This window comes from Phyllobates terribilis, unplaced genomic scaffold (assembly GCF_046119375.1).
Source record: "Phyllobates terribilis strain yellow unplaced genomic scaffold, ASM4611937v1 Scaffold_8__6_contigs__length_399053987, whole genome shotgun sequence".
Classification (NCBI taxonomy): Eukaryota; Metazoa; Chordata; class Amphibia; order Anura; family Dendrobatidae; genus Phyllobates; species Phyllobates terribilis.
The window spans coordinates 129,452,408-129,475,526 of record NW_027362768.1 but is presented as its reverse complement, the minus strand read 5'-3'; the positions used below and the strand labels follow the sequence as shown (position 1 = coordinate 129,475,526).

The 23,119-nt window shown below is 47.4% G+C and overlaps 1 protein-coding gene across 6 annotated transcripts in view; it reads right to left on the bottom strand.

Annotated features, from left to right (window-relative positions):
• Nucleotides 1–23,119, bottom strand: part of CACNA1E (calcium voltage-gated channel subunit alpha1 E) — a 1,192,401-nt gene that overhangs the window by 1,041,127 nt on the left and 128,155 nt on the right. For 5 of the 6 annotated variants that reach the window (XM_073643295.1, XM_073643291.1, XM_073643293.1 and 2 more), the window contains exon 2: nucleotides 18,640–18,711. The exons of the other annotated variant lie outside the window; for it this stretch is intronic. The gene's annotated coding sequence lies outside the window, so the exon portion shown is untranslated. The remainder of the gene's footprint in view (nucleotides 1–18,639; nucleotides 18,712–23,119) is intronic. 6 annotated transcript variants of the gene reach the window in all.

Here is a 23,119-nt window from a genome sequence, read left to right as displayed (position 1 = left end):
TTCCAAATACTATCCACTTCTAAAAAACGATCCATCTGGAGGAATGCGTAATTAATGAACGCTCTCATTAACCATTCTACGCGGAGACATGTGCACAGATACTTGTTGAGGTAAAGCCAATAAAAAGAGATGTACTATCTGCTCTATTACCCTTCCTTCCGTAAGAATGTTAGGAGCTAAAAAAAGGAACAATTGGAAGTTTAAAAATAAATCTGCACGCAGCTTGGAGCTCGGTTTCGTCGGTTGTCAGTGCTTAACTTATCGCCATAACACATTACCAGCGGATCAGCGGGCGCCTTGTTAGCCCGAGCTGCACTTTCTAAACAATATTAATTAACAAAGAAATAAAAGTCCTTTACCGCGCGGTGCCGAGATGAGATTTTTGCTTTCTCTGCACCAGCCGAAAGCACACATAAGATTTGTAACATTGTGGAAATTGTCTTAAGTAAACCCAGTGAACACAACATCTGTGGACCACCTACGATGCTGATGGCTCTCCTAGAATTAGTCATTGTAACTGGTTCATTAAATATTTGCACAGAGCTGTCACTCTGGCTTTACTTTTTGTCACTACATCTTAGCTATGCTGTGCCGAGGCCACGCCAGGCTTATCATGTGACAGCCACACTGCCGAGATTTGTGGGATGGAGCAGCAGGGGTTACATATATGAAAGCACTTCTCCATACATAGTATTGCACAAGGTAGGCAATATTTTTTTTTTATCCACAATTTTCATACTTTCTTATCTTTAAAGTGGGTCTTGTCCTGATGGTGCAAGAGCCAGGGGCTCAGACATGGCTGTAGCTACAGCACATTTAATGCTGCAAGAGGGGTACTGGAAATGCAGTCCAAAGGGCTCATTCAGATGTTTGTTTTTATTCGTGCTGGATTTTTTTTTTTTTTTTCACTTACCCTTTGCCTTGCATTGGAGAGTTTGATCCATGACTCAAATCAAAAACAGCAATGTCTCCATTTATTTTTTTGCGGGCACTAAGTGCGCAAAAGAAAATAAAGTCACATGTAAGCAGCCCCATAGGTTATAATTGGTATGTGTTCATGAAAAGCATGAATAGAACATTTGCATGAATAACAGAAGTCTGAATGAGGCTCAGAACTCATGCAAATGAGCCAAGTTTTGGCTCAGTGCCTACACTGGAGTCTGTATGTCACTGACTTTATTTGTGATGAGCTCAGGGGGCTGGTGATCAAGCAGAAACACTCGTTCCTGTGATAAAACAAACAGACAGGGAAATTTGTTCACTCACACAAACGAGCAGTTGAGAGTCCCTGTTGTGTCTCTTACATATTCACCTATGCTTTCTCTCATGGACAAGAGCTGTGTATGTGCCACTATGAGCTGCAGCAGCTCTGCATGGTTGGACACAGCCATTACACAGTACATATTACATATTATTAATGTTCTCAGAACAGGAATATTTTTTAACACCTCCAATTGTGGAACCTATTAAGTAAAACTATTGATTAAAATGTGCTTTGTTCATGGGACAACCACTTTAACTTTGCATTTAGGAAGCAAATGAACAATAAAAAAAACTTTTGTGTAAAGGTGTGCGTAGATATTTAGTGTAGATGTACAGAAGATAAATATACTGAACAGCTATGGTGTTCAATAATCTTCAATAATCTACTGATTGATAAACATAGTGTAGAAAGCCCCAGAACCAAAATCATGGTTGAGTAAATGGTATGTGCTTTCTGTTGCATACCAGATTAGCTATTTGATTATTAATGAGCGCAGAGCTTAGCATTTGTCTGTCAGTTGGGTGAGAGGTAATATTGTTATGCTTCAGTTGATAAACTTTTGGCAGACAACATTCTTGCAGAATAGATTGTGTTGAGCCAATATATACGTTCCTTCAAATGAGAACAATTTGCAAAAGAGACGTGCAAACCATTCTATTTTAGGAGATGAGCGAAAATAAAGACCATGGTCCACTTCCTATTAAAGTTTTCTTTTTATCTTTAACTGCATTAGAATCTGGATCCAGAAAATAAGGGCTAATGTTCATAGCTGAATTAAAGGTTCTTATTGCTAGTTTAACTTTCTGTAAGACGCCCATTGACGTATGCAGCCCTACATTGCCTTTACATACCTCCAATTTCATATGAAGGCAAAGGAGGTGACAAGCTCCACTGAATGTTATATTACAGAGACATTCCCTCAAGAAGCATTACTTCTAGGACAGAATATCTCCGACATATGGTGCCAGACAGAAAGAAAGGGGCTGGAAGCAAGGGAAGCTGGATGGAAGCCCCACATGACCGGGATGGGCCATGAGGGTGGAATTTTTGAGATAAAGGATCAGGATTGGGTATTAGAGCTGAGGGGCGGGCAGTTGGTGGTGGGAGGGTGAGTATATCAAGAAAAAGTGCGGGAAATTAGTCAGTCCGGCAGGGAAGTTACAGGAGAAAGTTCCCACCCACCCACCCCTTTTTTCTGCTTGCATCTGTTCAAGTATAAGTGGGAAGTGGCGGTGGTATGGTGGAAAACGTTAAGGAGTAAGATGGACATATGTTTATTATAATTGTTAAAAAAAAAAGTGAATAAAAAATAAAGAAAAAGGAGGTAGGGTGTTTGTCGAAGTGGCTTGGCGGGGGGTGGGGTTCTTGGAGTTGGCACAGAAGTGTCGGTGGGAATAATTTGGTTAAAATTACAGCCAATTGGTTAATTGAGCGGGGTGATCTGGCATTTGGTTTTTGGGCTCTGGACGGGGTTTTACCCAGGGAGCTTTTGGTGCCCTTGAGCTGATGATGGACGGCTGAGGGTAATATGGTGGTTCCAGTTCGGTTTAATTTATGCCAGATCTAATTTTTAACTCCAAGAACCCTCCCTTCTTATTTATTTATAACACTGTTAATATGTTAATGTTGTTTGCTAATAAAATGGCCGCTGTGGCCAAATTTATCCAAAGAAATTACAGGTGCAGTGTTTTTATCTGAGAGTCTCTGCAAATGGGGAAAAATGCATGCATGGGAACAGGTAAGCAGCTGGTGGACATACAGTACCCGACTCACCCTGGGGGAAAACCAAACCAAACGGGCTAAAAAAATCCACTATTTTCCCAGATTATGAATGTTAAAATGTGAAAATACTGAGCTTATATAATTCTGCAAAAATCCATGAAGAAATTAAAGGCGTTGTCCAGGTTTTGGGGTACAAGTCTGTAGTCACTCTATGTGACTGCAGAATATTCGATCCTTGCTGTGTGCACAGTGCGTGCTGTCAGGTTTCTATGAAACCGAGAGATTTGCATTCTTCCGGCCACATTACAACTAGACGTGTCCAGCCTCGCTCAATACACTTGTATTGAGGGAGGTTGCGTATGTCTAGTAGGCAGTTATGCGCTCACCTGCTTCTGGCCTCCAGCACTGGTGGGGCCAGAAGCAGACAGGCGCATCATTGAAAGTATGTGATTTGCATACATGAGGTCACATGCCGACTAGACGTACACAACCTCCCTCAATACAAACGTATTGAGCGAGGCTGGACACTTCTAGTTGTAATGTGGCAGGAAGAATGCAAATCTCCCGGCTTCATGGAATCTTAACAGCGCGAGTTGCAAGGATTGAAAATTCTGTAGTCACATAGAGTGACTAGACTTGTTCCCCCAAGCGTAGACAACCCCTTTAGTAGATTACTCATTGTAAAGTTCCTCACAGGGCTTGATTTTCCGCTAGGCACAAGAGATCAGTGTCTTTAGGTGGTTGGTAGTAGAAGGTAGTAGAAGAACACTTAAATGGTCACTGAGTTTACCAGCAACTTGACCTCATTTGATAAATAATTCTGTAAGAAAGTTTCAAAAGTTGTCAAGTCCAAAAATGAAATGTGCCATTTGTTATGATTTTGATTTGCTGAATCCAAATATCACAATGAAAACTATCAATTTGCTCTTTTTCATATTATATTGAGGATTTTTTGTTTCATTAGTATGCAAATTGTGTAGATAATGCAGATAAATTTAATCATTACTCTTAGAGATGAGCGGATCTGTCTAGATTCAAATTCGCCTGTTCATATGGATTTTCCCAGGAAATTCAATTTGAATCAAGGTCGTTCTCTGTGAATTGAATGTCCCTTATACTCTGCCGCCACGAGTCTATGCAGCACTTCCAACTCTGCTGCATAACCCTGATGTCTCCACCTGGCTATAGGGGGGGGCGAGTCCAGATACTGCAAGAATTTAACCCTGCTGTGTCCTGCAAGGTTTGGATTCCCCAGCCAATCACCATCCAGCAGGTGCTATATTAAGCAGCACCACCTTCCACACCTTTGCCTGAATTAAGGTTCTAGTTTGCATCTAGTTCCTGTCAAGGTGGTTTATTTATCCCTCCCGTTACTGACCCGGCTTCTTCTCATCCCGTCTGTTCTTTCCGCTTCTGATCTTTGTTTAGTATCCTTAACCTGTCCTGCCTGCCCCGATCCCGGACCATCTGACTAAGCTTCTATCTTGCCCATCTGTGCCTTGCATACCTGCTCTGACCCGTGGGTCAGCTAATGCAGGCCTGGGCACTGGCCTGGAGTGGTCCCTGGTGGCTATCCTGCGGCCCAAGCCTATCCTCACCATCAGAGGCACTAGTGAAGACCAGGAAGCCACTTAATCATGCCCCTCCAGGGTAAGTCCGGCCAGTGGCCACCACACCCACCAGCGTTACAGTAAGGTGACGAGGAGGCCCCCAGATTTCAGTGCTTCTGGCGGTGATTATAAGATGCAACTAGGACTAGACAGGTGATGGTAATGAGTGGAGGGGCCGGAGAAGCAAGGAATAAGGTGAGGGTTTTGTTTTTGTTTGTTTGTTAATTTTTTTGATGGTCCTTTTTGATTCAGCTGAATTCACGCAGCAGCAAATTACAAAAAAATTGGCATTTTTACATTTAATGATTTTTGCAATATTTGAGTAGAATTCAATTCCAATCTAACTTATTCGCTGATCTCTAATTACTTTTAAACATTATTATTTCTGCAAACATAAAGGAGCACATAGAGGAAACCTTAGCTGTAATTCAATTTACTATAACATACCTAAATATTATTGAGAATTATAATTGGAATAGACTATGCTGAAATAGCAATTGGTAGTGTGATCGCTTGCCTCTCTCCAGACCTTTGGGACTGTAAAAGGCATACATTGCCTCTTCCCATGCAACTGTGGCACCCCAGGGGTCTGGTTACCACAGTAATAGAAATATTATGTCTGAGAGCAAGTGGGAGGTTTCTCTGGTCAGGAGCCCTAAGCATGCAACACCGCCCGCCCAGACCTGGGAGGGGAGGAATCTGCCCTTATAAACTGGGTCTGGGGCGGGATTAAGTGAGTCAGAGCCTGGAGACAGTTCCAGACACAGGGAAAGTGTCAGCAAGAAGCTGTGTAGGAGCAGGAGCGAGTGCCAGGGGCTGGAAGCTAGATAGCTCGCCCTGGCTGAAGACATTAAGACCGGACACGGAGTCCGAGGCTGTGGGGACATCCAGGTCCAGCAGCAGAATCCAACCGGCAGGGGATTCCATGTCCTCTGGCCAGAGAAGCCCGGAGGCACGGTCACAAGCAAGGGACCAGCACCGCCATCTTGAAGCGGAGGCTAACAGAAGGCCCCAAGTCACCGGCCGTACGGGTGAGCACCACACGGTATACTCAGGGACGTGGGCTACTTCTACCCGCACACAGCAAGGTAGCCAGGAAAGAGTACAGATAGACGGGGAGGCCTACAACTCCACCTGGCCAGGGGAGATCCTGCCAGCTCTCAGACTGACCAGGCCTCTACTGCTAGCCAGTACTCCCAGGAGGGTCTGCTTTATAACATCAGTAAAGACCCTGAACTGCACTGCACAGACTCTGAGTTATTCCTGCTGCGCTCGTGCACCATCACTCCCATCATCCACACTAACTGCCCTGAGGCTATACTCCTCCCGTGGGGAGTCATCCCGTTCTTAGCTGCACACACAACACCGGCCTCAGCGGTCTGCCTTGCAGCGGCGGTCCCCACTGACCGCAATCCACGGGTGGCGTAGTCGGACTATTATCTCACTAATAAGACTGCCACTGAATTGACCACCCTGAGCACGGACCGGGTCAGCGCCACGGAGACTACAACCCCCAGCGATCCGGCTCCGGGTATTCCCTGCACAGCACAGGCCCAGGGGGCGCGTCAACTTTGGCGTAGTCGGCAGGATTCAAACCAACCCGCCCCAACGGGTATTGCGTGCCTGAAAAAAGACTTTTGCACTTACGTGAGAGAAGTTTCCCGCCGTCCGGAGTCGTTTCCCGCCATTGGACGCCATCTTGGGTTGTTTCCCGCCATCTTCTGCCGTCTTCCCGCCATCCGAAGCCGCTTCCCGCCATCGGACGCCATCTTCGGGACGCCACGCGGGAAGAAGAGGGGCGTGGACGCCGAAAGCGCGCGAGATCCGAAGCTCCGCCCCACGCGCTGACGCTGCGCAAGGTCCTGGAAGGGAGAGGGAGCGACGCTGACGTCACAGGAGCGCGACGCAAGGTCCTCGACCCCGACGATCGACTGCGGAGCCGTGACCTACGGAAGAAGAGCATCGCAAGGTAGGCCACGGTCCACTAGGGGGGAAGGAGGATGTCGGATACCGAGGGGAGCTCCACCGCCACACCGGCCGCCAGCGCAACCGCTGCTGCGGTCATGCCATTCACCATGCCCCATATCCTGGCTACCCCAGTACTCAGGGGAGTCACATACCCTAAGTGACTTTAGGGAAAGACTGGATAGCCTCTTCCAGGTATACCCCCTCACGGAAGAGAAAAAAGTGAGCATCCTGGTGGCCCAGTTAATCGGGGCAGCCCAAAGGGAGGTAAAGTCCTGGCCACCTAGGAAGAAGAGGACTGTCAGAGAAATACTAGCCCGGCTGAAAGACACATTTGATACCCGCACCTCAGCCGAAATAAAGCTCAGATTATACGGGTGCAAACAACGGGCACATGAAAGTATAAGAGACTATGCTCTAAACCTACAAGAGGCCCTGAGAGCCATTAAGCAGGCAGACCCTGACAGCGTGGGGAATGAAGACAAGCTGTTGACCGAACAATTTATTGAGGGTCTACTGTGCAATGCCCACCGAACCCAGTTGCGGGCAATGGCCTTACAGGACCCTGACCTGGACTTTGCACAGTTCAAGGACAGAGCCATCTGGGTGCTCCGAGAACCGGCACCAGGTGGCGCTGTGACCCACAGGCGCCCTGCTATCACTTATCACCAGGACGCGGCGCCCTTGTCTGCAGGGCCTGTGGGAGCTGATGCGCAGGCTTTGATCAATAACCCGGCTACAGACCTGCACCATCAGGTCCAAGAGCTGACTAAGAGCGTTGCCGCGCTAATTAGAACTGTGCAGTCTTTACAGGTCTCTTCTCCAGAAAAGATCCAGCTGGCATCCGGATCGGAGGACGTCCCGTGGCGCCGACTGAGGAGGACCCCACCGGCCAGAGGAAGACCCAGCGACCGATACAACGAGGACGGACAACCCATCTGCCGCTGCTGCAATCAACCCGGACATATGGCAAGGTACTGTCATTTAAACGGGCACAACCTGGGGTAGAGGGCCAACCCCCAGGCATAAGATTATCAGGCCCATCAAACTGGCGTGATAAATACGTAGGGGGACGTCCGGTCTTGCCTGTGGTACTGGATGGCATTCCAATGAGTGCCCTACTAGACACTGGGTCACAGGTGACTACCATCCCGTACGTGCTCTTCAAGCGGTACTGGAATGACTCGGACATAACCCGCTACCCAGATGATGACCTGAGCATTATCGCCAGAAATGGTCAGCCCGTGCCACAGATAGGATTTAAAGAGGTGACCATCAAGGTCGGTAAGGTTGAACTGCCGGCACAAGGACTGATCATTGTGGACATTGACCGTCGCGAGAGTCACCCAAAAATAACCCTAGGTACTAACGTAATCGAAAACTGTCTTGCAGAGGTGATTCTTATTTTGCAACAGGTTGCCAAGAACGCCAGTTCCAGCCAGCAGCGTGTCCTCCAAAAAGAGATCCGGGCACTGATGAAATGGCAACAGGTGGAACTATCTGGTGGTGAGATTGGTAGCGTGAGAATGTGTGACCCGTTCCCTATTGCCATGCCCCCGAAAAGTGAGATGATGATTTGGTGCCGGGCAGCTATTGGTCTAAGAGGTAGAGACTACCAAGCAATGGTAGAACCCGTCTACTCAGACAGTAGGCCCACCATTTTCACAGCACGGGGGGTGGTCGATGTACGCCATGGGAGGGTGCCCGTCCGCATCATAAATATCGGGGAGAGAGAAGTATACCTGCCCCGGTATGCCACGCTAGCCAAATTGTTCACCATCAACCAGAACTCTGTACAGGCCGTGGAACCCTTGCCTCCATCTCAACCAGAGGAAGGTAACGGCTCTAAGAAACCAATGGAGGACTGGTGTCAGCAACTGCATTTGGGTACTGACTCCACTCCCTCACACCAAAAACAGGGAGTCTATCGGGTGGTTCAAGAGTACGAGAGAGTGTTTAGTAAACACCCGCTGGACTTCGGGTGAGTAAAGGGGGTAGAACATCACATCCCCACGGGAGACCATCCTCCCATAAAGGAGAGATACCGACCCGTACCCCCTGCACACTATCAACACGCCAAGGGGATGCTAAAAGACATGAAGGAGGCTGGGGTAATTAGGGACAGCTGTAGCCCCTGGGCAGCTCCACTAGTCCTAGTGAAAAAGAAAGACAACACCATGAGAATGTGTGTAGACTACAGGAAGGTCAACCGTATCACACACAAAGATGCGTACCCGTTACCAAGGATAGAAGAGTCCTTAGCTGCATTAAAATCTGCTAACTTCTTCTCTACTTTGGATCTCACTAGCGGGTACTGGCAGGTTCCTGTAGCAGAGGCGGACCGGGAGAAGACCACATTCACCACCCCGATGGGACTCAGCGAATTTAACTGTATGTCGTTCGGGCTCTTCAACGCACCAGGAACCTTCCAACGGTTGATGGAATGCTGTCTGGGACACCGGAACTTCAAGACGGTCCTATTATACCTGGACGATGTCATCGTCTATTCCAAGACCTATGAGGACCATCTGGAACACCTGGCAGAAGTGTTTGAAGCCCTGGCAAACTATGGCCTAAAGGTAAAACCCTCAAAGTGTCATCTACTGAAGCCAAAGGTACAGTACCTGGGACACGTGGTGAGTGCTGACGGAGTGGCCCCCGACCCTGACAAGATCACCGTGATTAAGGACTGGCCAAGACCATCCAGCATAAAGGAAGTGCGGCAGTTCCTCGGGTTGGTAGGCTACTACCGAAGATTCATTCCCGGTTTTACCAAGAAGGCAGCTCCTATGCAGGACCTCCTGATAGGCCAGTCCAGGAAGGCCAAAAACCAGAAGCCACCCTTCAGATGGGAAAAGCTGGAAGAGGAGTCATTCCACGAGCTGAAGATGGCCCTCACGGGGGATGAAATCCTGGCGTACCCTGATTACAGCCAGCCCTTTATCCTCCACACGGACGCAAGCAACATCGGGCTAGGAGCCATACTGTCCCAGATCCAGCAGGGGAGAGAACGGGTAATTGCTTTCGTCAGCCGAAAACTGCGACCCACGGAAAGAAACCCTGAGAATTACAGCTCATTCAATCTAGAGTTCCTGGCAGTGGTGTGGGCGGTAACCGAACGTTTTAAGCATTACCTTGCCTCTTCCAGGTTCACCGTGTACACGGACAACAACCTGTTGACACACCTGGACACTGCAAGATTGGGTGCCCTGGAGCAGAGATGGATGGCCCGCCTGTCCAATTATGAGTTCACGATCAAATACCGGGCAGGACGCTCCAATACCAACGCGGACGCCCTGTCCAGGATGCCAAACCTACTGGACGGAGGGGAAGATCCAGAAGAACTTGAAGAGATCGAACTCCCTGCGTTCCACCGTCATGGGATTACCCAGTATTCCCACCGTGTGAGGGGCCAGCGATCCGCTACGTTCAACCCCTTACCCCACTACAACTGGGCGGAGACGCAAGACAGTGACCCCGCAGTCGGTCTGGTGAAGGAGATGCTGACCCAGGCTGATGCCCGCCTGGACCCAGACACTCCGGAAGAGACCAAGCAACTGTGGACGGAAAAAAAACAGACTGTTTCTCTACAAGGAGAAGTTGTGCCGCAGAATGGCATGAACTGATCTGGCAGGTTGTGGTACCGAGACGGGACGCAGCTATGGTGCTGGAGGCCTACCACAATGGGGCAGGGCACTTCGGATGGAATAAGCTGGAGTTCCTGCTGCGTGAACGGTTCTACTTGATAGGCATGAGAGGAGCCATTGAGAGATGGTGTAGAGACTGTGGCCCGTGAAATCTAAGAAGGAGGGACCGTGCCAGCCAGATGACTCCCCTGCAGCCCATCCTCACCAGGCAGCCGCTGGAACTGGTCGCTCTGGACCATGTTAAACTGGCTCCAAGCAGAAGCGGGTATGTCTACGCCCTAACCATCGTGGATCACTACTCCCGGTTCCTGGTGGTGGTCCCTGTCAAAGACTTGACTGCTCAGACAGCAGCAAGAGCCTTCCAGCTGCACTTCTGCCGCCCACACGGGTACCCGGACCAAGTGCTGAGGGACCAAGGACCAGCCTTCGAAGCGGAGGTCTTCCAGGCGTTCTGCAACCTGTATGGCTGCAAGAAGATAAGAACAACGCCCTATCGCCCCCAAACCAATGGACTCTGCGAGAAGATGAACCAGGTGGTGATAAACCTGCTAAAAACATTGCCCCTGGAAGAACGCAGTCTGTGGCCTGAGAAACTGCCCGATCTGGTGGACCTGTATAACCACATCCCAGTAGGTTCCACCAACTGTACCCTGGCTTACCTAATGCGAGCAAGACCTGGTAAGCTGCCTGTTGACCTGGATATGGGAGTCCTGACACCCGAGGACACCTCGCCAGAGGCAGACTGGGATACAGAACGGCAGCAGCAGTACCGGAAAGTACAGGAGAGCATCGAGTGAAGTCTCTTTCAATCAAGAGAAAGGCAGGAGAGGACTTATAACCAACATGCTCCCGCTGTTCCCCTGGTACCTGGAGAGCAGGTCTTGAAACGAAAAAGGCGGCTCCATAAGTTGTACGACCAGTGGGAAAAGGACCCGTACACCGTACTGCCCTCAAGCCACAATAATCCAAAGGTGTACGACATCAGCAAGGATGGAGGAGAGACCACAGCCACTGTCTCCAGAGACAACCTGAAAAAGTGCCCCGAGAAGTTGCAAAGCACGGATGAAGATCAGGAAGACCCTCAACCCGTAGAGGAAAAGGAGGAAATGATCAGCACCGTACTCGGAGACTTTCCCCGGTCCTGGACACAAGTAAACAACGCTATCGTGGTGCCCGTCCTCACCTTTCTCCAGCCAGCCCCTTAAGTGCCTACAGAAGACCAGGTAGAGCTGGAAGAGCAGCCGGCCTAGGAGGCAGAAGAGTCCACACCAGCAGCGCAGGAGGATCAACCCTCTGCTAGTAGTGAGCCTGCCGTGCCCCTAGTGAGCCAAAGAGTACGCAGACAGCTGCCCAGCTTACCCATAACACCTCCTACACCCTGTAGTGCAGGACCAGTTAGTGAGCTCCGTAGGTCCACTAGAGTCACTAGAGGTCAGATGCCCGCTCGCTGGAGAATATAAAGTAATGCATTGTAAATTTACCTGTTTCTTGAAAATGTTTACGGTTTTTGTTGTTGCCTGTTATTAATTATGTTTCTCAGTTACCCTGCAGATTTCTATGGACTAACAGGTTATGGACGCTGGATAACCGGAACAATTCTTGTAGATAGTTGCACATTGTGCCTCTTGCGAAAACGGCCGCGGAAGAGAAAACCTGTCTGGCGTGGCCTCCTTGCGGCCCAAAGTAGCTAGCTTCAGCCCTGCAGCCACGCCCAAGGCCAACGCAAGGGGTTTTCTTTGGACAGGTCCCCTACCTCGCTTAAAACTTCACCTTGGGTGATATGGACACCCGGTTACGGAAACGCCGTGACCACAAAATGTACTTTTTCATGTTGTCTTGTTATTGTTATACCCTGCATTTATGTTTCTTTAAAAATATGTTTAGTCCCAAAGTACTAAATTTTACTAGGGGGGAATGTGGTACCCCAGGGGTCTGGTTACCACAGTAATAGAAATATTATGTCTGAGAGCAAGTGGGAGGTTTCTCTGGTCAGGAGCCCTAAGCATGCAACACCGCCCGCCCAGACCTGGGAGGGGTGGAATCTGCCCTTATAAACTGGGTCTGGGGCGGGATTAAGTGAGTCAGAGCCTGGAGACAGTTCCAGACACAGGGAAAGTGTCAGCAAGGAGCTCTGTAGGAGCAGGAGCGAGTGCCAGGGGCTGGAAGCTAGATAGCTCACCCTGACTGAAGACATTAAGACCGGACACGGAGTCCGAGGCTGTGGGGACATCCAGGTCCAGCAGCAGAATCCAACCGGCAGGGGATTCCATGTCCTCTGGCCAGAGAAGCCCGGAGGCACGGTCACAAGCAAGGGACCAGCACCGCCATCGTGAAGCGGAGGCTAACAGAAGGCCCCAAGTCACCGGCCGTACGGGTGAGCACCACACGGTATACTCAGGGACGTGGGCTACTTCTACCCGCACACAGCAAGGTAGCCAGGAAAGAGTACAGATAGACGGGGAGGCCTACAACTCCACCTGGCCAGGGGAGATCCTGCTAGCTCTCAGACTGACCAGGCCTCTACTGCTAGCCAGTACTCCGGGGAGGGTCTGCTTTATAACATCAGTAAAGACCCTGAACTGCACTGCACGGACTCTGAGTTATTCCTGCTGCGCTCGTGCACCATCACTCCCATCATCCACACTAACTGCCCTGAGGCTATACTCCTCCCGTGGGGAGTCATCCTGTTCTTAGCTGCACACACAACACCGGCCTCAGCGGTCTGCCTTGCAGCGGCGGTCCCCACTGACCGCAATCCACGGGTGGCGTAGTCGGACTATTATCTCACTAATAAGACTGCCACTGAATTGACCTCCCTGGGCACGGACTGGGTCAGCGCCACGGAGACTACAACCCCCAGCGATCCGGCTACGGGTATTCCCTGCACAACACAGGCCCAGGGGGCGCGTCACAACCACTGGGTAAGATGTGATGCACACGTTAATTACAGCAAATGTGCTTGGCCCAACTCTTGTCCTGATCTCCTACCCTACAGGTTGTTGTCTTTCCCAAGAAGTCAAGTTTCGCTTTTGTGATGCAAAACTTGCATTGTTAAAGCAGATACTTTCTGCTAGATGTGTGGTGAAGCAAGTTTAAGGCATCGCTGACTTTATTCTGATAGGAAAAAGCAAAAAGGCTAAAAAATATAAAAAATAATGGTGTGATTGATAGAGGGGGTATTTATAAAGCCAATGATGTCATTTTAATTAGGGTTGCATTAGCAGAGCTGAGATTGCAGGTTGGTCACTCTGAGATGATGGAATACTAACGACTATGGCTGAAAGCCAAAGGCTTCCGGGAGGAATAACGTTTTTCCTCCCAATAGCCGGTCTATCAGTGCGGCAGCCACACAACTTTAGAACGCTATTGACTTGAAGATTATCTCAATATCTGCCAAGTTTGCAATTTCCTGTTTGTTAGCAGTTAGGTCTGTTACTTCTCAAGTACTCTATGGTCTTTCTTCCTGCAGAGTAACTGTGTTGTGTGCAAAGAGAGAAGACCACAATATGTCAGATGGTATGTTCTGATGGAAACCAAAAATCTAGTGGCAGCAGGAGTCTGAATCTCAAGCAGGGATCCTAGTGGAGATTAAGAGGAGGAAAAGTTCCTTAGCCCAGACCAGGAGACCTAATCAACGGAACAGAATATCGCTCAGGTGAGTAGCAGGACAAGGCCCTTAGTTCAGGCCAGGAGGCCTACGTTAATGGTGCAGAACTTTTGCCCAGGGGGAGCATAAGGCTAGGAGGCTAAAAGGCCCAGTTAATGGGAAGTAAGGTGAAGTAGGGATTAATTATCTTAGATAAATGGGATTTAGAATATCCATCGTTTTAATTTTCAGTCCATAAATGCATAGCATCCATGAAAATAAGCAATTCAAATCAGCTAAGAGGAAAACTCTTAAAATATAACTTTTATTGGATCCTTAAAATTATTTTGTACCTCCAATGTCCAATATAAATCACTCATACACCCCTATTACAATCCAGACATCACAACCAACCCCTCGTATAGTAGAGAGGGCCAACAAAATTAATTCAGTCCTGATAAATATATTTTCTCTTATAGCAAATCTTGTTAAGGACATAAAACATGAACAGGACACTATGTAAACTTCTTACATGGCATGTTGGGGAGAACCAACAATGTTAGTCCCATCTGGTCCATATGTAACTTAAACATAATGATATAAAACTTTTAACAATATGTGTGGATCTCACCCATTCTCTTGTCTGTGGGCATCCTCCAGGGTTTTTCTTCTCTCTCTCCAATTCAGTTGTTTCGTATCACTGAGAATAAATCTACCCTGTCGTGCCCCTGATAATTGCTCCCGCCCTAACAAGGGCAGTACCCAAGTGTATCTATTACCCCACAAAATAATGCCTCCTGACGTGTTTCTTCCTCCTCAAGGAGGATTCATCAGGGCAGTGTAACTCGTATCTTGGGGAGCACTCCAAAAAGTGACTAAGTGCTATAAAGTGCTATGTGGTTTAAAAATATCATCTAATGGACCTCACAATGGTAAGCGTCCATTTTTTGTGGTACAGAGTGCTGTTACCACCTTCAAAAGTGCAAATATGCAAATCTCTATCTGCATATAGGAGGGGAGGAGCTAGAGGCAGAGCTCCTCCCTACTCTTCCTCCTCCTACCTAGATAAAATCTCATAAGTGGCATCTGCCTTCTCCTATCTCAGTAATGGGAAAGTCTGTCTTCACTGAATACAGATTTTGCCATAATTGTGAATGAATAATCAATTCTGGCAGAGAAAGAAGCAGATTTCTCTGATAAGATAAATTACAAAGCTACTTATTTTGAGAATAAGTAATCAATTCTGGCAGAAAAAGAGGCAAGCCCCTCAGGAAGACCCTGTACCATGAAGTCACCGCCTTGTCCCTGTACCATGACGTCACCGCCTTGTCCCTGTACCATGACGTCACCGCCTTGTCCCTGTACCATGACATCACCGCCTTGTCCCTGTACCATGACGTCACTGCCTTGTCCCTGTACCATGACATCACTGCCTTGTCCTAGGAGTGGAGTGGGGTCCCATAACATTTTTTGCTGTGGAGGTCCCACGATTATTTGTTACATTGTGGTTGGTATTATTTTGGCATCACTGTGGATATATTCAGCAAATGTTTCTTTTAGAGAGATTTTTCCCACTAGAAGGTGTACATGTAGCCTGTAAAATACTTGCTTTTTATATAATGTATAATAGCTGTGTGTTAATACAATAATTTTCCATATTATTGGATAATTATAGCTGTGGTGTGGATTGGGCTACCAGACACAGAGTATTGCTCAGACACGCTACTTTTGGGCAGTAATCTAGCCCTTAGGCGAATAATAAACCATAATTTCCATACACTGTGCATTCTCTAAGACTGAACATTCATCAGGTATGAGATCTCATAATACAAATAAAAGGCGAAAAGCCACCGCACATACCATGAGTCATGAGTCTCTTCCCGCAAAGCCTGATTCACAGTCATTCATTTCTTTATATTACGAGGGCTGCCGCTTCTTTTGTAATTGTCCTTGAGCTTTACCGCTTATGTTACATCATCTTCAAAAATAATTTTTTTTTATGTTTAAAATTTCTAAAACCATTTTATGTAAGCAGCAAAAGGGAATGAAACCTCCTGACCCTGTAATTTGAGTTTGATATATATATAGGTTTTTTTAATGCCAGTCCAGGAAAAATATCAAGCAAGAATGCTTAGCTATTTTTGTGACACCCTCCCCATCCCGCAAACAAATAAATGAAAAAAGGTCCATGTGTGGGGCTCCATTTTCATTTCAGGGGTGAGATTCACATCTCAGACAATTATAGCATATCCTCTAGATTTCTCATAAATGTCTAAGATTGACAACACCCCTTTATGACTTTAAAGCATTGTTCCCCAACTCTACTCCTCAAGGCCGACCAACAGGTCATGTTTTCAATATTTCCTTAGTATTGCAGAGGTAATAATTCCATCACCTGCACAGCAAATAATTCCATATTCAATTCAATACTAAGGAAATATTGAAAACATGACCTGCTGGTCGGCCTTGAGTTGGGGAATCCTGCTTTAAAGGATATGGAGAACTAGACTAGAGATCCAGACTAGAGATCCTGATCCCGCAGTCCCTAGTGGTTACTGCGTGAGCAGAGATCACCCTAACCACAGACTAGAAGATGGCAACTCAAACCTATGCTGCTTGAAAGGCCATCGAGCGCATCACGTTCCTCCTAAAGAACCGGAAGGCAGAGCAGAGTGTGAATTACCTGCAAAAGGGAAAGTGTGCTGAAAAAAGGAAAAATCCCAGAGTGAGCAAAATTAATCACAAAATACAAAATAAAGTATTTACTGTTAGAAAATATGCCGCCTACTTCCTAAAAAGATTCAGAATCTAGGTGCATAACAAAGAACAGAAACAGCAAAGAGATAAACTCTAGCTGGAATTTCACTGACTGGCTTTAAATTACAGCAGAATGGCTGAACATCCAAATGAGAATATTACCAGCAAGAAATGCCAGCAAGGGACAGAATATAAAGCCGCACCTGAAAGGTGATATGGCGCACAAATGAAAACACCTGTGTTGTGCTGAACAGACTGTAGCCAGATTTGTAGAACCTAAACACCCGAAGAAAAGGTGTCTGCTGTGGCTCGGCGGACAGAGAAGATGACCACAAAACACAGGCTCAATCGTTTGAACCAGGGGTGGATTAAGAGTAGCAAGGGCCCCGGGCAGTTTAGAAGGCGCGGCCCCCCCCCCCCCCACACCTGATTTATCACGTGACATGTCACATGATCCCCTGTGATAGATCGTGTGATAGTTCACGGGAAATTAATTTGGCACAATATTAATTGTGCTGCCCCATCTGAGAGCAGCACAATATAGGGGCAGATACCCTGATTCCAGCGATGTGTCACTTTTTCAGCTGCTTGTTGTCATTTTGAGAAAATCACCGTTTTATCTGCTGCAGATCTAGCAGCTCTCTGAATGCTGTGCTCTGTATAGCCCCACCCACACCACTGATTGGCAGCTTTCAGCCCATGCTCAGTGTACACAGAAATCTACTGATCAGTGATGGGGGTGGGGTCCTACAGAACTTACTAGTCAATTACCTTCTGACAAATCAATGATTTTATCAAAACAACACTAAGCAGCCCAGTAAGTGACACATTACTGGAATCAGTGCCTCTAACCCTACATTATGCTGCTCTCAGATTAGGTGGCAAAAACCTGATGACAGATTCCCTTTAAAGGAGCTGTAAAGACAGAAAAGTTTGTATTAAAAAACATACAAGCCATTTGTGAAATTAACTTTTTTTCATTGTTAATACACATTAGACTGTATCTTCAACACTTTTGTCAGCAGGTCTTATTACAGACTCTGAATAGGGCAGCTCTCTCCCTCTTCCTCAGCAGAAAGTCACAGCATGGTTAAAAAACGGGATCTTTTATGATTTTCTCATAATAAATAAAAAAGGACATGCAAGTCCTCCAAACTATTTTCCGTTTCTGTATAGGGGAGGTCCTAAATCTTTCTTGTTCTTTAGTTGATCACATGTCAAAAAGGCAAAGCATTTACTATGAACTCTCCTAAAAAAATATACACTTGGAGAGTAATATCATCATCTGCATGTAAATATTCCTTGACTCTAAGGGCTCGCTCACACTGTCGTATAACACGGCCGAATGCTATGTGATGTTTTATCGGATAGGACTCGGCCCTATGTTATACTATGGGACAGTGCAGATCTGCGATTATTGGCATGAGAAAATAATCTCATTCGATATTCGGACCATGTGCACCCATACAAGTCTACGGGTGCACGTAAAACATTGGACTGCACTCGGATGTCATCCAAGTGCAGTCCGATGAACACTCACAGACACTATGGAGAAGATGGAGAAATTAAGTTCTCCATCTTTTCCATATCTGTGCTGCGAGAGAATCGGATCACACTTAGCTGAAGCTCCGACAGAGTTTGAGCCGAGTGTCATTAGCATAATTGGCCCTATTCTCTTGCATGAGAGAATATATGGCTTAGTGAGTGGACCCTAAAACTGAATAGTAGTGACGGACAGGCACCTCACAAGCGGGATCCATGTAGCTCTCAGATGTCATGTAGGTAGGGCTTCATTCCATGGGGTAGGGCTTAATTTCAAGGTATATAAAAAAAAATGAACACAAAAAGCACTAATTGAATTATTTTTTTCGGATTTATGTATGCAGCCCCTTTAAAAACCCTTTGAGGACCAAGGCACATATATGTCCCATAGTTTTAAACTGGAAAAAAATTTGATTGAATAAAATTTAAGGTCCTCCAAGGTTTAAGTAGGTCATAAATTCATATGAATACTTGCTCATACAATTGCACATGCCAAAAGATGAAGAAGAACAGAATCAAAAATATGACATTAAGTGGAGCACTTACAGGTATTCAAGGTGAAAGAGACCAGCAAAGGCATCGTCTCGAATGACAGTAAATGAGTTAGAATTCAGCAAGCTGAAAATGAAGACAGCAGGTTAGAAGCGAACCAGACTTTATGGTGCTCAGAATTAGTCAAGCAGAATTTATTGACTGCTATTGCAAAGCACTGAGACTCCCGCAGTGTATAGATGGCGCCGTGCGGCCTCCCGCTGTGTATAGATGGCACCATATAGATGGCTACGTGCGGCCTCCTGCTGAGTATACGTGTATAGATGGCTACGTGCGGCCTCCTGCTGAGTATAGATGCCGCACGGCGCTCCCCCCAGAGACAGCAGGAGGCCTCACAGCGCCATCTATACTCAGCGGGAGACCGCACGTAGCCATCTATACACAGCAGGAGGCCACACGGCGACATCTATACTCAGCAGGGGGTCGCACGTAGCCATCTATACACAGCGGGGGGCGCACGTAGCCATCTATTCACAGCGGGGGGCCGCAGGCCGCCGTCTATACACAGCGGGGGGCTGCACGTAGCCATCTATACACAGCGAGGGGCCGCACGTAGCCATCTATACACAGCGGGAGGCCGCACGGTGCCCCCCCCAGAGACATCAGGAGGCCGCACGGCGCCAACTATACTCAGCAGGAGGCCGCATGCAGTCATACACACACACAAACATATACAGACACGCATAAACACATTTGAAACACAAAAATACATACAAACAGACATCACACAATGACATCTGCCCACACACACACACACAAACAGACAGACATCACACACACACCTGCCCACACACACACACACATCTGTGTGTGTGTATGTATAGTGTGTGTGTATGTATAGTGTGTGTGTGTATGTATAGTGTGTGTGTGTATGTATAGTGTGTGTGTGTATGTATAGTGTGTGTGTATGTATAGTGTGTGTGTGTATGTATAGTGTGTGTGTGTGTGTGTGTATAATTTGTGTGTGTGTATTTTTTAAGTTAAAAACAAGTAAAATGCATGTGGCATCAATATCAAGACTCCAGATATAAGGGCCTATTCACACTGAATTTTGCAATGCATTCATCTCCTCTTTCCAGGCTTCTATCTAAATCCCTGAAAAATGGCATTCAGATGGGCCTTGACATAGCCATTGATTTGAACAAAGGCAAACCGAGGCTAAAGTCTGAATCTTTAGGCTCCATTTGCTCTGCTTTCAGATGTCTCATTTCAGACAGCACAATCCTGAATTTCAGGGATTCAGTTGTAAGCCTTGTGTAAAGACCTGAATGCAGCGCTGAATGTAGTGTGAATAGGTCCTTACATCCTACACCACCTCAAGGGATTGTTGTTATGGAGTATTGCCCCTGGGTGGCCGCAGTTATGACCACCACCAGGGCTCGCGGTCACCCACCCTAGCTTTGGTATTCTGGGGAGCTGGTATAATGAATATCTGAGAAGAGCCCTAGAGAAGCAAGAACATTGGACAACCAAGAGGTGGTGGCCTCAAGTCAGGTGCAGTGTTCAACAGGGCAAGACTTTCTAACCTGCCCACACACACACACATACACACATATACACACACCTGCCCACACAGACACACACACACCTGCCCACACACACACACACACACCTGCCCACACACACACACACCTGCCCACACACACACACACCTGCCCACACACACACACACACCTGCCCCCACACACACACACCTGCCCACACGCACACACACCTGCCCACACACACACACACCTGCCCACACACACACACACCTGCCCACACACACACACCTGCCCACACAGACACACACACACACCTGCCCACACACACACACACCTGCCCACACACACACACATGCCCACACACACACACACCTGCCCACACACACACACACATATACACACACACTTGCCCACACACACACACACCTGCCCACACACACACACATACACACCTGCCCACACAGACACCTGCCCACAAACACACACACACACATATACACACACACACACCTGCCCACACACCAGCCCCCCCCACACACACACACACCTGCCCACACACACACACACTTGCCCACACAGACACACACACACACCTGCCCACACACACACACACCTGCCCACACACACACACCTGTCCACACACACACACACACACATATACACACACACCTGCCCACACACACACACCTGCCCACATACACCTGCCCACACACACACACACACCTGCCCACACAGACACCTGCCCACAAACACACACACACATATACACACACACACACACCTGCCCACAAACACACACACACACCAGCCCACACACACATATACACACACACACCTGCCCACACACATATACACACACACACCTGCCCACACACACACCTGCCCACACACACACACACACATATATACACACATCTGCCCACACACACACCTGCCCACAGACACACACATATACACACACACACACATATACACACACACACACCTGCCCACACAGACACCTGCCCACAAACACACACACACCTGCCCACACACACACACACATATACACACACACACACCTGCCCACACACACACACACACACCTGCCCACACACACCTGCCCACAAACACCTGCCCACACACACACACACATACATACACACACACTCACTATCCCCCGGCTCCATTCCTCCTGCCTGCTCTGTCTCTTTTCCGGTGCAGCACTGCAGGCCGGGGCGCACTGCGTGACGTCACAGCTAGGAGACACAGCCGCGAACAGGGCCGTGTCTCCTAGCAGTGATGCGGCTGGGCGAGCACAGGGAAGTTAACTGCTGCAGTGCTGGCCCGGCCGATGAAGAAGTAGCGGCGGCCGCTGCTGGGGGAGCAGTCCGGGCCCCCCCCCTCCCGCCACTGCTACCGCTATGTGCCGCGGCGGCCCGCACATATAATGAGGGCAATCGGGCATTAGACACCCCGCCTGGAGCCGCGGGCCCCCTGCCGGCTCGGGGCCCCGGGTGGTCGCCCAGATTGCCCTCATTATAATCCGCCTATGGTTTGAACCAAGGAGCATGATTCAGACTCCATCATTCTCAATGTAACTTTGCTCTCTACTAGATGATTGACATGCTGCAGCAGTGCTAACGAACTGTCAACTAGTGTAGGGAGGATTTTTTTTAGATTGGCTGTCATAAAGGGTTTACAGGATATAATCCTTATGGATATTGGAGAATATGGAAAACTAGAAGCTATAATAAGCCTATATTTGCATTATATTTAATTTAGATATTTAAATAATGTCTTTAAATACTCACATTATAAGAACAATATTAGAAGGAATCTTTACTTGTAACAAACTTTTCATAAATCGATAGAACAGGCGAATATAAGGAATTTTATAGCATATCTTATCTCACATTTGCTTCTTTTTTTCCACTTTTTGGCAACTTCTTCCTCTCCTTCCCCTCACCCCAGCTTCCTTAACTGCCAATCCACACTTATTAAATGGCTTAAAGGGGTATTCTTAAGCTGACTCTTGAACTGCTCACAGCTCTGCAGTCTGCTTACTTCCTGATTGCTGACAGGGGTGGAGGGCTGGAACTCCTTGAGTGACTGTTCAGATCAGCTTCCTTCTGTTACTGTCATTGTTCTTAGTCTAGAGATAACAGTGCATTTGAACATGCACACAGCTCAGGAAGTGAGAGCCATGTTCAGGAAAACTACTCTGGAAAATGCCGGTGCTAGTAGCTGGGGATTGTGATTTATGCAGGACTGATGAGAGCATCATGATCAGGAGCTGAGAGGAAAGGGGGAGGAATGTGAACAACTAACTACTGTATAGAAATCCATGCACTTGAGGTGAGCTGACTGGGATCTTAGAAGTTAACTCTTTTCCTGGAGTGTAACTACTGTGCATACTTGGCCAGGCTTTGGTTCAAAAGCCCCTTAGAGATAAGCTGTAAGGGGGAGGTGATCGCTATACTCACCTCTTCTGCTGGCGTCCAGCGATGTCTGTGGCAGCTTCCGGATGTTGTCATGACGACCCGATGTCGTTATGACAACATCCGGGTCACCAGGAGGCAGGACGTTACTTTGGTCATGCGCAGTGCATGACCAAAGTAATGTCTCCCTTGTGTGCAGCACTGACAGGCTGCATGGCATAGGAAGCTGCTGCTTTCTATGCTATACAGCCGATCAGGCTGCAAAAAGTGAAAGTCCCATAGTGGGACAATGTGTAAAAGTAAAAAAAAGTGCCAGAAAGTGAAAAAAAAAATTGTAAAAATATAAAAAGAAAATGAAAAAAATAATCCCCAAAAAATAAAAATATATTGAACCCATAATATTTATTTATTCTGAAAAAAAAAATAAACCAATAAAAGTACACATATTTGGTATCACCGCGTCCAGAACGACCTGACCTATAAAACTGTCCCACTAGTTAACCCCTTTAGTGAACATGGTAAAAAAATAAAATAAAAAACGAAGCAAAAAACAATGCTTTATCATCATAC